Source organism: Ursus maritimus, unplaced genomic scaffold, assembly GCF_017311325.1.
Source record: "Ursus maritimus isolate PB19 unplaced genomic scaffold, ASM1731132v1 scaffold_14, whole genome shotgun sequence".
NCBI classification, from domain to species: Eukaryota; Metazoa; Chordata; class Mammalia; order Carnivora; family Ursidae; genus Ursus; species Ursus maritimus.
Window position 1 is genome coordinate 7,003,613 of NW_024423786.1, and position 14,394 is coordinate 7,018,006.

General features: G+C 37.4%; 1 protein-coding gene across 6 annotated transcripts in view; it reads right to left on the reverse strand.

The window, feature by feature from the left end:
• The window catches only part of ATG7 (autophagy related 7), a 233,446-nt gene that overhangs the window by 124,962 nt on the left and 94,090 nt on the right, over window positions 1-14,394 (reverse strand). The gene's annotated exons all lie outside the window — the stretch shown is intronic.

The window sequence follows — 14,394 nt, forward strand, 5'->3', positions numbered from 1 at the left end:
TGCTAACTACTGAGAGTGACCATCAAGCGAGATCTTTCAATTCCATCAAAGTTCGGCTCAGGTACCAGCTCTTGCAGCAAGTCTTGCCTGATTAATTCCACTCCCTATGATCTTTTCTTCCCTTTTATATTCTGACCCCACTCTCCAGGGCACACTAAGTTGGCAAAAGAATTGAAGGAAATGCTCACACTATCTCTGGTAATCAAGAGTTGACGGCGTTTCCAACTATCAACCACGTTTGGTAACTTTGTTTCTGTTTCCATATATCCCAGTGATACAAAGCTGATAATGGATGAGAAAATAGCTTCATATGGGAACATAGAGCTATAAATCTAATTAAATCTACTGCTGTTAACTCACTCTATTGGACACAGGCAGGATTTATAAGGCCAAACTTGAAAAAAAAAAAAAAAAAGACCGATCTGAGTTCAAGACATGGAGTGGTATTACTGGCATATCAAAAATATAGAACGAGTAAGTCTCTTGTTCTTTCCCTAAAGTCACCATACAGTGCACCATCTCAGGCATCCAAATGCAAAATGGGCACAACTATAATTTAGAGGATGTGGAAGAGTTCAAGACAAAACACCAAATAGTATCAACATCGAGATAGCTGACTATGGAATAAAAGTCCCAATGCTTTAGTATTTTAATTAAACTTCTTATGGTGTAACACACAACTGCATTTTAAAAATCAAATATTATATCTCGGTTTTTACATATACCAAAATCACAATTCTGCTTGAGTCAACTGGGCAGAAGAAAAGAAACTGATAACTGGGAGTTAACACACAACTGGGAACAACTTGGCAACACCGGGCAAGACACTTCACCTTTTTGACCCTGTTTGCTCATTTCTAAAATGGGGATGCCATTGCATGCCTGCTTCCCTACCTCCTGAAATACAAAAAGGATTTCACACTTTAATCACTGCAAAAGAGTGGTTTATGAAGAGAAATAGAAATGCTATGCATTTATTACTTTAAAAATACTGCCAGATAGGGTTTGATAAAGACAGAAAATACATGACAGGAAGACACATAGTGGTGTCAGTGATAATAGCAGAGTGAGGACCTCCATAAATCCTCTCCTCTGTAAGAGAAAAGAGAATAGTGACAAAGTCTGGAGTATTTATTCAGAAAATATCCAAATCTCTGTAAAAACAATGGGCTTTGAGACTTTTAATAAGCTCCATTCCCACCCCCTTTCCCTTTCCAGCTTGATGTAGCCTTGAACACTAACAACATACAGTCACAGTGGAAACCAGCCTGGCAGCCACTGGAGGGGGTAAACTGGGGGTTAAGCTCCTTCAAAGCTCCATTTTCAGAAAATTGCCACCTGTTTGGTGGTTCCCAGGGAAACCCTGCTTGTATGTTCTTTTTATTTACCTGACTCAAAACTCACCCAGTGCGAAAGCCTTTCTCCCAGGGTTGGCTGTTGACAAGTATCAGGGACAACTGTTTAACATCATGATCTCCTGAGATGGTGGATAATAGCTGCTGCAACAATGCACTAACCCAAGAGTGTAAAACAAAAATCTGGGGACTACCATAAGAGACTTTGAAAAATCCCAACATATTCTTGAGAATCTAGAAGACTGTGCACAGGCACAGGAAAGATCTGAGAAGGCCCTAAGCTCTCACTTCTTTTTGAGTATCTGTGCAAGCAGGAGATGAAAGGTAAGGAAGAGCTCTTAAATGCCTGGCTCGGCATTGAAGGCACTCCCCAGTACACCAGAACACCTCAACAGACTCTGATTTACTGGTTCCAGGAAATTAAGAAAATCTCTGTCTAATCATTAGATGATGACCAAGGTAACTGAGCAGAAACTTCATGGTCACACATGACAAAGAACACCAACTTAATGAAATTAGTTCAGTGAAGTCACTAAATAACAAACAAAAACACAACAGCAGCAGCAACGAGCAACAATAAGTCATGGGTGGGGAGAGAATCCGATTTCCAGAGTTAACACATTATATAACACAGCCAGTTCTCAACAAAAATTACTGGATATGCAAAGAAACCAGAAAATATATCCCATACACAGAAACAAAATAAAAACAAAAATGGTCAACAGAAACCATTCCTGAGGAACTTACTAAACAAAGACTTTAAAACAGCTATTGTAAGTAAATTCAAAGACCTAAAAGAAACCATGTCTAAGTACCTAAAAAAAAGTATGAAATGATACTTCACCAAAATAGAGACTATCAATAAAGAGAAATTATAGAGAAGAACCAAAGAGAAATTCTGGAGTTGAAAAATACAACTGAAAAATTCACTAGAGACTCTGAACTCCATTTTGGGCACAGTGAAGAAAGAATAAATTAATCTGAAGATAGATCAATTGAAAATACCCAGTCTGTGGGGGTGTTTGGGTGGCTCAGTTGGTTAAGCATCTGACTCTTTATTTTGGCTTGGGTCATGATCTTGGGGTTGTGGGGTTGGGCCCCATGTTGGGCTCTGTACTGGGCATGGAGCCTGCTTAAGATTCTCTCTCTCCCTCTGCCTCTTCCTCCCCACTCACACGTGCATGCTCCCTCTCTCAAAAGGAAGGAAGGAAGGAAGGAAGGAAGGAAGGAAGGAAGGAAGGAAGGAAGGAAAGCAGGCAGGCTCAATCCAGTCTGAGGAACAGAAAGGAAATGAACAAAGCCTTAGGGACCCATACAACATCATATACTAATAAAGGAGTTCCAGGAGAGAAGAAAGAAAGAAAAGGGCAGGAAGAATATTTGAAAAAATAATGGCAAAAAACTTCCCAAATTTTATGAAAACCATTAATATACACATCCAAGAAGCTCAGCTCCAAGCAGAATAAACTCAAAGAGATCTATATCTAGACACATCATAACTAAACTGTCAAAGGACAAAGGGATGATCTTCCAAGTGCAAGTGGGAAATAACCTATCATGTAAAGGGAATCATCAACAGCCAATTTCTCTTCAGAAACTGTAGGGACCAAATGTACTGGGATGAAATATTCAAAGCGCTGAAAGCAAAAGACTCTCAACCAAGAACCCTATGACCAGCAAAACTAACTTTCAAAAATGAAGGAGACATGAACACATTCCCAGATAAACAAAAACAAGAAAATTCATCACCAGCAAACCTATCTTGTAAAAAATTCTGAATGAGTACTTCAGGTTGAAATGAAAGGACACTAGACAGTAACTCAGATCCACAAGAAGAAATAAAGAACACAGGTAAAGGAAACCACATAGATAAATATAAAAGACAAAAAATGTATTTTTTCTTTGTGATTATTTTTTTCTTCTGCGTGATTTAAAAAACTGATACATAATAAAATACAAATATACAAATGCATAAAGCAATAATTATACATCTGTTGTCACATGAAGATTTAATCTGTGTGATAATAAACTCAACGGAAGGGGAGGCAAATTAAGGTACAATGGAGCAAAGTTTTTACTATTATCCAAATTAAGGTGATGTTAAACCAAAACACATTGTTATAAAAAGTATTTTAATTGTAAACTCTGGAGCAGCCACCAAAATAACTAATATATATATATATAGTAAGAGCAAAAAAAAGGGAATTAAAATGGCACATTAGAAAATATTTAACACAAAAAGGTGGAATAAAGAGAAATAGAGAAATACAGAAAGAAAAAAAAGCCATAAGACATATAGAAACCAAAATCCAAAATGGCAGATGTAAATTCTATTTTATCATTAAACATAAATGAATTAAACGCTTCCAACTAAAAGACAGACATGGCAGAATGGACTGACAAAACAAAAAACATCACCCAACTATATGCTGTCTACAAGAGATTCATTTTAGATTCAAAGACATAAATAGGTAAGTAAAAGAAGAGAAAGATATTCCATGCAGTTTAAATTATGCATGATAAATAAGTTCTGGAGATCCAGTGTATAGCACAGTGATGACAGTTAACAATACCATATTGCATACTTGAAATTTGCTAAGAGGAGAGACCTTACACTAAACTTCTCAACACATACACACAGAATGTAACTCTGTGGAGGTGATGGATATGTTAACTAGTTCGGTTGTGGTGATCATTTCAAGATATGTAAACACAGCAAGTTGTAGGCCTTAAATATGTACAATTTGTATATATTAATGATATCTCAAAAAGCTGCTTAAAAAAAGAGAAGACTCCATGAAAGCAGAAAGCAAAAGACAGTTAACTGAAAAGGCTATACTAATATCAAACAAAATAGACTTTAAGACAAAAAATTGTTACCAGGAACAAAGAAGGACATAATAAAAGGGTCAATATGTTAAAAAGATACAATAGTTATAATCTTAGGTGTACTTATCAATTCAGCCCCAAAATACATTTCACAAAAACTGACAGAATTGAAAAATATACAATTAAACAATAATAGTTGGAGATTTCAATACTGCACTTTCAATAATGGATATAAAACTAGACAGAAGATCATCGAGGAAATGGAAAAATTGAACAACACTATATCAATTAAACCTAATAAATATCTATAGAACACTATATTCAGGAACAGCAGAATCCATATTCTTCTCAAAGAATGAAACATTCTCTAGGATATACCATGTGTTAGATCATAAAATGCGTCTCAATATGTGAATAAAGCTGAAATCATATAAATGATGTTCTCTGATCACAATAGGATGAAATTGGATATCAATAAAGAAATCTGGGAAACTCACAAATATGTGGATTTTAAACAACACACTCCTAAAAGCAATGGATCAAATAAGAAATCACAAGGGAAATTAGAAAATACTTTGAGATGAATGAAAACACACACACCCACACACAACATACCAAAAGTTATGAGATGCATTGAACACAGTGCTCAGAGGGAAATTTATTGCTATAAATGCCTATATTAAAGAAGAGTGATTTCAAATAAATAACCTAACGTTACCTAAGAACAAAACAAAAAAGTGAACTGAACACAAAGCAAGCATGAAGAAGAAAATACAAAGAATTGAGCAGAAATAAAATCTTTTCAGAAGACCAACAAATGTGACAAACCTTTATTTAGACTGACCAAAAATTAAAGGGAAAAGACTCAAATTACCAATATCAGGAATGAGAGAGGGGATACTACTGTCAATATTTCAGAAATAAAAATTATATGGAAATACTACAATCACCTGTATGCCAATACGTTAGATGACCTAGATAAAAAATGGAAAAATTTTGAGAAAGACACAAAGTACTGGAACTGACTCAAAAAGAAATAGAAAATCTGAATAGACTTATGAAAAGTAAAGAGACTGAATTAGTAATCACAAACTTCTCACAAAGAAGAGCCTAGAAGCGGGTGGCTTTGCTGATGACACTTAAAGAAGAATTAACCAATCTTTCACAAATCCCCCTGAACAATAGAAAAGAAGGAAACAGGTCTCAATTCATTTTAAGACCAGTATTATCTTGATACCCGAACCAGATGAAGACATAACAAATAAAGAAAACCAAAGACCAATGTCCCTTATGAATATAAGTGCAAGTATCTTCACCTAAAATAGTAGCAAACTGGGGCGCCTGGTTGGCTCAGCTGGAGGAGCATGTGACTCAATGTTGGGGTTGTGAATTTGAGCCCCATGTTGGGTGTAGAGATTACTTAAGTAAATTTAAAAAATTTTAAAAATTAGCAAACTGAATCTCCAGCAACATATAAAAAGGATTATACACCACGACAAACTGAGATTTACCCTGGGAAGCAAGGCTGGTTCAACATATGAAAATCAATGTAATACGTCATGTTGACAGAATAAAGAACAAAAACCACACCAACATCTAAAAAGGTACAGAAAAAGCATTTGACAAAATCCTACACCATTTCATACTAATAAACAAGTTAGTAATAGAAGAGAATTTCTTCAACTTGCTAAAGGGCATCAATAAGCATCAATATTATACTTAATGATGAAAGACTGAAAGCTTTCCCAGTAATATCAGGAATAAGACAAGGATTCCCACTTTTGCCACTTCTGTTCAACATTGTATTGGAGGTTCTAGTCAGGGTAATAGGCAAGAAAAGGAAATAAAAGCATCTGTCTAGATTGGATCTGGACTAGAAAGGAAGAAATAAAACTCTATTTTCAGAAGACATGATCTTGTACATGGAAAAGCCTAAGAAATCCACAAAACACTCTTAGAAAAAGTAAGTACATCACGAACTCCACTCTTAAGTACAAGAGTACATTCTACTCTTGTAGGATACGAGAGCCATATACAAAAATCAACTGTATTTCTATACACCAGCAACAAATTATTCAAAGAAGAAATTAAGAAAAACTACTCCATTTAGGGATGCCTGGGTGGCTTGGTCAATTGGGCATTCAAATCTTGATTTTAGCTCAGGTCATGATGTCAGGGTTGTGGGACTGATTCCCGCATGGGGGCTAAACGTTCAGGGGGAGTCTGCTTCTCCGCCCCCCCCATGCTCTCTCAAATAAATAAATCTAGGAAGGAAGGAAGGAAGGAAGGAAGGAAGGAAGGAAGGAAGGAAGGAAGAAGAGAAGAGAAAAGTTTCACTCATTTGTGGAACATAAGGAAGAGCAGGGAGATCGGTAGGAGAAGGAAGGGAATAATGAAGGCGGGGGGTAAACGGAAGGGGAAATGAACCACGAGAGACTATGGACTCTGGGAAACAAACTGAGGGTTTTAGAGGGGAGGGGCGTGGGGGGATGGGCTAGCTGGTGATGGGTATTAAGGAAGGCAGGTACTGCATGGAACACTGGGTGTTATACACAAACAATGAATCATGGAACACTACATCAAAAACTAATGATGTACTGTATGGCGACTAACATGTCATAATTTAAAAAAAAAAAGAATACCATTTCATAACAACACTGAAAAAACATCTAGGAATAAATTTAATGAAGTAAGTGCAATACATGTACACTGAAAACTACACTGAAAAAAGTAAAGAACTAAATAAATACAAGGACATCCCAAGTTCATTAAATATAAGATTTAATGTTGGTAAGATAGCAATATACTCCAAATTGATCTAATATTCAGTGCAACCCCAGCTGGCTTTTAGTAAGTGGGGACAGATACTGACAAGCTGATCCTAAAAATCATATGGAAACCTAAGGGACCTAGAATAGCCAGAATAATCTTGAAAAAGAATGAAGTTGGAGAACTCACATTTCATTACTCCAAAACTTACTAAAAAATAAGTACTGATTACTAGATGGCACTAGCATAAGCACAGACATATAGATCAATGGAATAGAGTCCAAAAATAAACCCTTACATTTTTGACAAGAGTAACAAGATAATTTAATGGGGTAAAAAAAATACTCTTTTCAACTGAAAAGAGTACTGAAACAACTGAATATCTACGTGCAAAAGAATGAAGTTAAACACCACATACAAAAACAAAAATTAACTGAAAATGGATTATAGATCTAAATGTAAGCACTGAAAGAGTTACATTCTTAGAAGAAATCAGAGTAAATCCTTATGCGCTTGGTCGGACAACAGTTTCTTAGATGTGACAACAAAACCCCCTCAGAGGCTCAACCACCTCACCCTCCCCTAAAAATAGGATGTCATCAATATTAAAAACTATTGGGCTTCAAAGGATACATCAAGAAAGTAAAAAGATAGGGGCGCCTGGGTGGCACAGCGGTTAGGCACCTGCCTTCGGCTCAGGGCGTGATCCCGGCGTTATGGGATCGAGCCCCACATCGGGCTCCTCCAATAAGAGCCTGCTTCTTCCTCTCCCACTCCCCCTGCTTGTGTTCCCTCTCTCGCTGACTGTCTCTCTTTCGAATAAATAAATAAAATCTTTAAAAAAAAAAGAAAGTAAAAAGACAAGCCACAAAATAGGAGAATATATTTGCAAATTACATATCTGATAAGAGTTTGGTATCCAAAATATATAAAGAATTCTTAAAATTTCTCAATAAAAAGCCAAAAACAAAAATAAAAATCCAAACAATTTAACAAGGGACAAAGGAAGTAAATGGACTTTTCCCCAAAAAAAGACAGACAAATGACCAACAAGCACATGAACAGATGTTCAACATCACTGGTCATTAGGGAAATGCAAATCAATACCACAATGAAATACCACTTCACACCCAGTAAGATAACTACAATAAAAAAGAGACAAAAACAAGTGTTGACAAGAAGATGGAGATCAAGATCCTCCTACACTAATGAAAATTTAAAATGGTGCAGCTGTTGTGGAAAACGGTTTGGCAGTTTTATAAAATGTTAAACAGATTTACCATGACCCAATAATTATACTCCTAGGTATACACCCAGGAGAACTGAGAATATATGTTCACACAAAAATTTATACACAAATGTTTGTAGCAGCATCATTTATAAAAGCCACCAAATGGAAACAACCCAAATATCCACGAGTTGGTGAATGGATAAAAAAATGTGGTATATCCATACAATGGAATATTTTTTAGCCTTAAAAAGAAATGAAGTACTGACACATGTTACATTATGGATGGAACTTGAAAACATTATGCTAAACGAAAGAAGCCTTTTACAAAAGACTGCATGTATGGTTCCATTTACATGAAATGTCCAGAATAGGAAAAGCCATAGAGACAGATAGATTAGTGCTTGCCAGGGTCTGGGGGAAGCTGGGAATGGGGAATGACTACGAATGGGTATTGGGGTTATGGCATTTGTTTGGGCTGATGAAAACACTCTAATTAGATAGTGTGATGGTTGCACAAACTTGTGAATATACTTAAAAACCAAAAAATTGTACATTTAAAGTGATGAACTTTATGATATGTGAATTGTGTTTCAATAATAATTTTAAAAAAAGACCTATATTGAGCTGTTAGTATGAGGATCCAATGTCAGGTGTCTGTAAAGCAGACTAAGTAATAAAAAATACTATCCAGAGGGAGGAACTGCGGGGTGGATTGATGGATGGACAGATGAATTTAACCTTCTCCCTCATCAATCTGTGCAGTGCTTCTTAAAAATGTGTCCTTTCCAATTAGCTGTTTGGAACTAAATAACTACAAAGTCTAGTTTATCATCTTAAAAGATCAACAATACTTCTGAATATCCTTGAAAAGATAAATATATATAGTGAGGAGAAAGAGAAGAAAAAGGAAGCTCTCCTTAGAAGGTTTCACAATCTTCAAGTTTTAGATGGTGCTAGAAGATCAAAGAACTACTGCAGACCCTTTGTAGAAAAGCAAATCTGCCCCACATCCCTCCACCCAAAAAAAGAAAAGCTAATCTGTCACAACTTTATCTAAAATAGCTACTCTAAAAACTACAGAACACTTATGAAAGAAATTGAGTAAGACACAAAGAAGCGGATAAACATTTTATGCTAATGGATTGGAAGAATAAATACTGTTAAAATGTCTATGCTACCCAGAACAATCTACATTCAATGCAATCCCTATCAAAATACCGTCAACATTTTTCACACAGCTGGAACAAATAATCTTAAAATTTGTATGGAATCAGAAAAGACCCAAATAGCCAGAAGAATGTTGAAAAAGAAAACCAAAGCTGGTTTTGGGCATCACAATGCCAGACTTCAAGCTCTATTACAAAGCTGTGATCATCAAGACAGTATGGTATTGACACAAAAACAGACACATAGATCAATGGAACAATAAAGAACCCAGAAATGGACCCTCAACTCTATAGTCAACTAATCTTCTACAAAACAGGAAAGACTATCCAATGGATAAGGGGCAGTCTCTTCAATAAATGGTGATGGGAAAATTGGACAGCACATGTAGAACGAAATTGGACCATTTTCTTACACCATACACAAAGATAAACTCTAAATGGATGAAAGACCTAAATGTGAGACAGGAACTCATCAAAATCCTAGAGGAGAACACAGTCAGCAACCTCTTCAAACTCAGCCGCAGCAACTTCTTGCTGGATATGTCTCCAAAGACAAGGGAAACAAAACCAAAAATGAACTATTGGGACTTTGTCTAGATAAAAAGCTTCTGCACAGCAAAGGGAACAGTCAACAAAACTAAAAGGCGATCTATGGAATGGGAGAAGATATCTGCAAATGACATATCAGATAAAGAGGTAGTATCCATGATCTATAAAGAACTTATCAAACTCAACACCCGAAAAACAAATAATCCAGTCAAAAAATGGGCAGAAGACATGAACAGACACTTCTCCAAAGAAGATACAAAAATGGCTAACAGACACATGAAAAAAATACTCCACATCTCTTGGCATCGGGGAAATACAAATCAAAACCACAATGAGATACCACCTCACACCAGTCAGAATGGCTAAAATTAACAAGACAGGAAACAACAAATGTTGGCGAGGATGTGGAGAAAGGGGAACCCTCTTACACTGTTGGTGGGAATGTAAGCTGTTACAGCCACTTTGGAAAACAGTGTGGAGGTCTCTTAAAAAGTTAAAAACTGAGCTACCCTATGATCCAGCCATTGCACTACTGGGTATTTAACCCAAAGATACAGACGTAGTGAAGAGAAGGGCCATATGCACCCCAATGTTCATAGCAGCATTGTCCACAATAGCTAAATTGTGGAAGGAGCTGAGATGCCCTTCAACAGATGACTGGATTAAGAAATTGTGGTCCATATACACAATGGAATATTACTCAGCCATCAAAAAGAATGATTTTACAACATTTGCAGAAACATGGATGGGACTGGAGGAGATAATGCTCAGTGAAATAAGTCAAGCAGAGAAAGACAATTATCATATGGTTTCTCTCCTTTATGGAACATAAGAAATAGGAAGATCAATAGGAGAAGAAAGGGAAGAATGAAGGGGGGTAGACAGAAGGGGGAATGTACCATGAAAGACTATGGACTCTGGGAAACAAACTGAGGGCTTCAGAGGGGAGGAGGGTGGAGGATCGGGATAGGCTGGTGATAGGTATTAAGGAGGGCACGTATTGCACGGTGCACTGGGTGTTATACGCAAGTAATGAATCATGGAACATTACATCAAAAACTAGGGATGTACTGTATGGTGACTAACATAATAAAAAATTATTATTAAAAAAAAGAATACACTTGAAACCTTAATATAACAAAGCTCTCTAAAGTCATTCTTCAAAGTAAGTCACAAAGCACAAAAACTACAGAGCCTTGGTCTGAGAGCACACATCAGAATGCCTTAGAGAGCTGGGCCACACACCCAGTTCCTCAGTAATTAAGTCCAGGGTGGGGTCTAAGAACCTGCATTTCTATCGAGTTTCCAGAAGACATGGATGCTGTGGGTCTTAAGACCACACTTTGAAAACACCTCCTTTCTCGAAGCAGGAGGATCTTCTCTTAGACTCAACCCATAAAGAAGCACGTATGTTCCCTTAACTTTAAAACTCATCTTTAGCTATTCCTCCTAAAAAAATTACTCTGTGATACTACTGTTTATTTAGCAGTTTTAGTCAATACCTTTCTTTTTTTTTTTTTTTTTTGTAAAGATTTTATTTATTTATGTGACAGAGAGACAGCCAGTGAGAGAGGGAACACAGCAGGGGAGTGGGAGAGGAAGAAGCAGGCTCCCAGCAGAGGAGCCCGATGTGGGACTCGATCCCGGAACACCAGGATCACGCCCTGAGCCGAAGGCAGACGCTTTAACGACTGCACTACCCAGGCGCCCCTAGTCAATACCTTTCATAAATTCTTCATGGTAAAAAGTTTTTCAGTTCCCTGCACAGAGAGCCAGCTCTCATTAAGAAAATTATTACCCCAAGTGACTCTGTAATGTGTGAATTTTGGTTCAGTGACTTTCTTTTAATTCTGGAACTGAGACTTATACAAGCACATATTTGGCAGGCAAGGCCCATTGAGAAAACCTAGGCATTTTATTATATTATGTACTATTCTCTATGTCCATCCACATGGCCCCTGATGTCACTGCCATAAACTAACAGCCCTTGACTGGAAATAGCCCAGACGCGGGTTTGGTTTGACTCATGGAGTATTTGGGGGAAAACATATGCTTGAATTAACACTAAAAAATCAGATGCTTTGAATTTAAAATTCAGATTTCCATTTACTCTTAAAACAAATGAAAAAACAACAGAAGATCTGGCAACATTACTCCCAAATTTCCACGAGTCAATGATCAGGCAGAGTTGGACCCTAGCTGCCCCTCGGAGAGAACCTGAGCTCTAGCTAGCCATAGAACCCGTTTGTTTCCGGTCATCTTCAACCTAGTTTGCTCCACTCATGTATATATCGGCCTGCCCTGTAGGCTTGTACATGTGGGTGCCCAGCATAAGAGGGAACACATAGTAGAGTCTCAATTTCAAAAAGTGTGTATACGCTGGCTTAAATTAAGTATGGTGTAGGTAAAGTTCCTTGGACTCAGTCTCTTATGGCGTAAGGTTGTTGAATTGTATGATCTACAGTAGGCCACCTCTACTCTTGTTTAGAAATCTTCAGGCTAGAATGAGCATTCTCTAAAAAGCAGTGTGTCAGGTTGAGACCTTTTTGTGTATAGCTAAAAGAATAACGTAAATGATGGGTGAGCCTGAAAACACCTGCAAGAAGAATGCTTATTTATTATTTTAATCTTTCTGTTGTGAAATAACACAGACATAAAATGTTATAGCTTAAAATACTATCAAGAACATCAGCACATCGGAAGTCCCGACAAAGCCCACTTTACAATCACAACATCTTCCAGGCCTCTCTGAGGTAAACACTGACTTGTATGATAACCACTTCCTTATTCTTCTTTTTAATTCTCCATATAAATCTGCTTCCCGAACCTCATCCCTTAGTTCTGCTGTATTTGAATGCTGAACTTAAGACATTTATTCCTTTGTATCTGACCTTTAAAAATTCAATACTATGTTGCGGCACCCGGGTGGCTCGGTTGGTTGAGCATCTCACTCTTTGGTTTTGGCTTGAGTCATGATCTCAGGGTCACGGGACTGAGCTACAAGTCAGGCCCTGTGCTCAGGGGGGAGTCTGCTTGAGAGTCTCTCCTCCTCCCTCTGCCCCTCTCCGACCTTGCACTCATGTGGATGCACTCTCTCTGTGATAAATAAATAAACTCTTTTTAAAAAAAATTCAAGGGACGCCTGGGTGGCTCAGTCGGTTAAGCATCTGCCTTCCACTCAGGTCATGATCCCAGGACCCTGGATTGAGTCCCACATCGGGTTCCTTGCTCAGTGGGGAGCCTGCTTCTCCCTCTGCCAGCTGCTTCCCCTGCTTGTGTGCACGCACTTGCGCTCTCTGACAAACAAATCTTTAAAAATAAATAAGTAAATAAATTCAATACTATGTTGTTAAGATACATGCTAATTGTGTTTTCTGTTTCGTCATGGGCCGCCTCACTAGAGGCTTACCAACTTTATAGATACTTCCACACTCTTGGCTTTGTTCGTCTTCTTTTTGCTCTTCTCTTTAGTTTCTACCTTTGGTTTGTTTGTATTTGTTGTGCTGTCTTTTCTGACTTCCTGAGATAAATATTTGCTCATTAATTTTAGCCCTTTTTTCCTTTTAAGGCTATCCATTTTTCTATTAGGTTACTTCTTTACCTATATCCTATAAATTTTTACATGAAATATTATTCATTAAAAATATTTAATTTCCAACTGAGGACTTCAGAGGGGAGGGGGGTGGGGGAATGGGATAGACCGGTGATGGGTAGTAAGGAGGGCACATATTGCATGGTGCACTGGGTGTTATACACAACTAATGAATCATCGAGCCTTACATCGGAAACCGGGGATGTACTGTATGGTGACTAACATAATAAAAAATCATAAAAAAAAAAATTTAATTTCCATTATATCTTCTGTTTTTAAAGATTTTATTTATTTGAGAGAGAGCACGTGAGTGCACTAGTGGGGGGAGGGACAGAGTGGGGGAGAAGCAGACTCCCCACTGAGCAGGGAGCCAAGGTGAGGCTCCATCCCAGGACCCTGGGATCATGACCTGAGCCAAAGGCAGACTCTCAACTGACTGAGCCATCCAGGCGCCCTCCATTATATCTTCTTTAATTCATGACTTTTTTAGGGGTATATATTTGAATTTCCAAATAAATACACTGAGATGATTTTCTAGTTATCTAGTTATTACTGATTTCTAGCATAATTACATTGGGATAAAAGTATACATTCTGTATAGTTTCAATCTTTGATACTTGTTGAGATTTGCTCAATGATCCAGGCTATGGTAAATTCTTGTAAAATATTATAGGTGCTTGACAAGAATGTGCACTTCACAGTTTGGTGCAATGTATTCACTAGAATAGGTTTCTTAATCATGTTGATCAGATTTTCAATTACCATCACTGATTTTTTTTTTGTATGCTTCTGTGAGAGAACAGAAAAAAATATATATTGGTCTCTGCCCCAGGTGCCTGGTACAGAGCTCCTGAAATCCTTGTAATTTACTAAGTGATAAGAGCACTCTTACCTTGTCTTTTA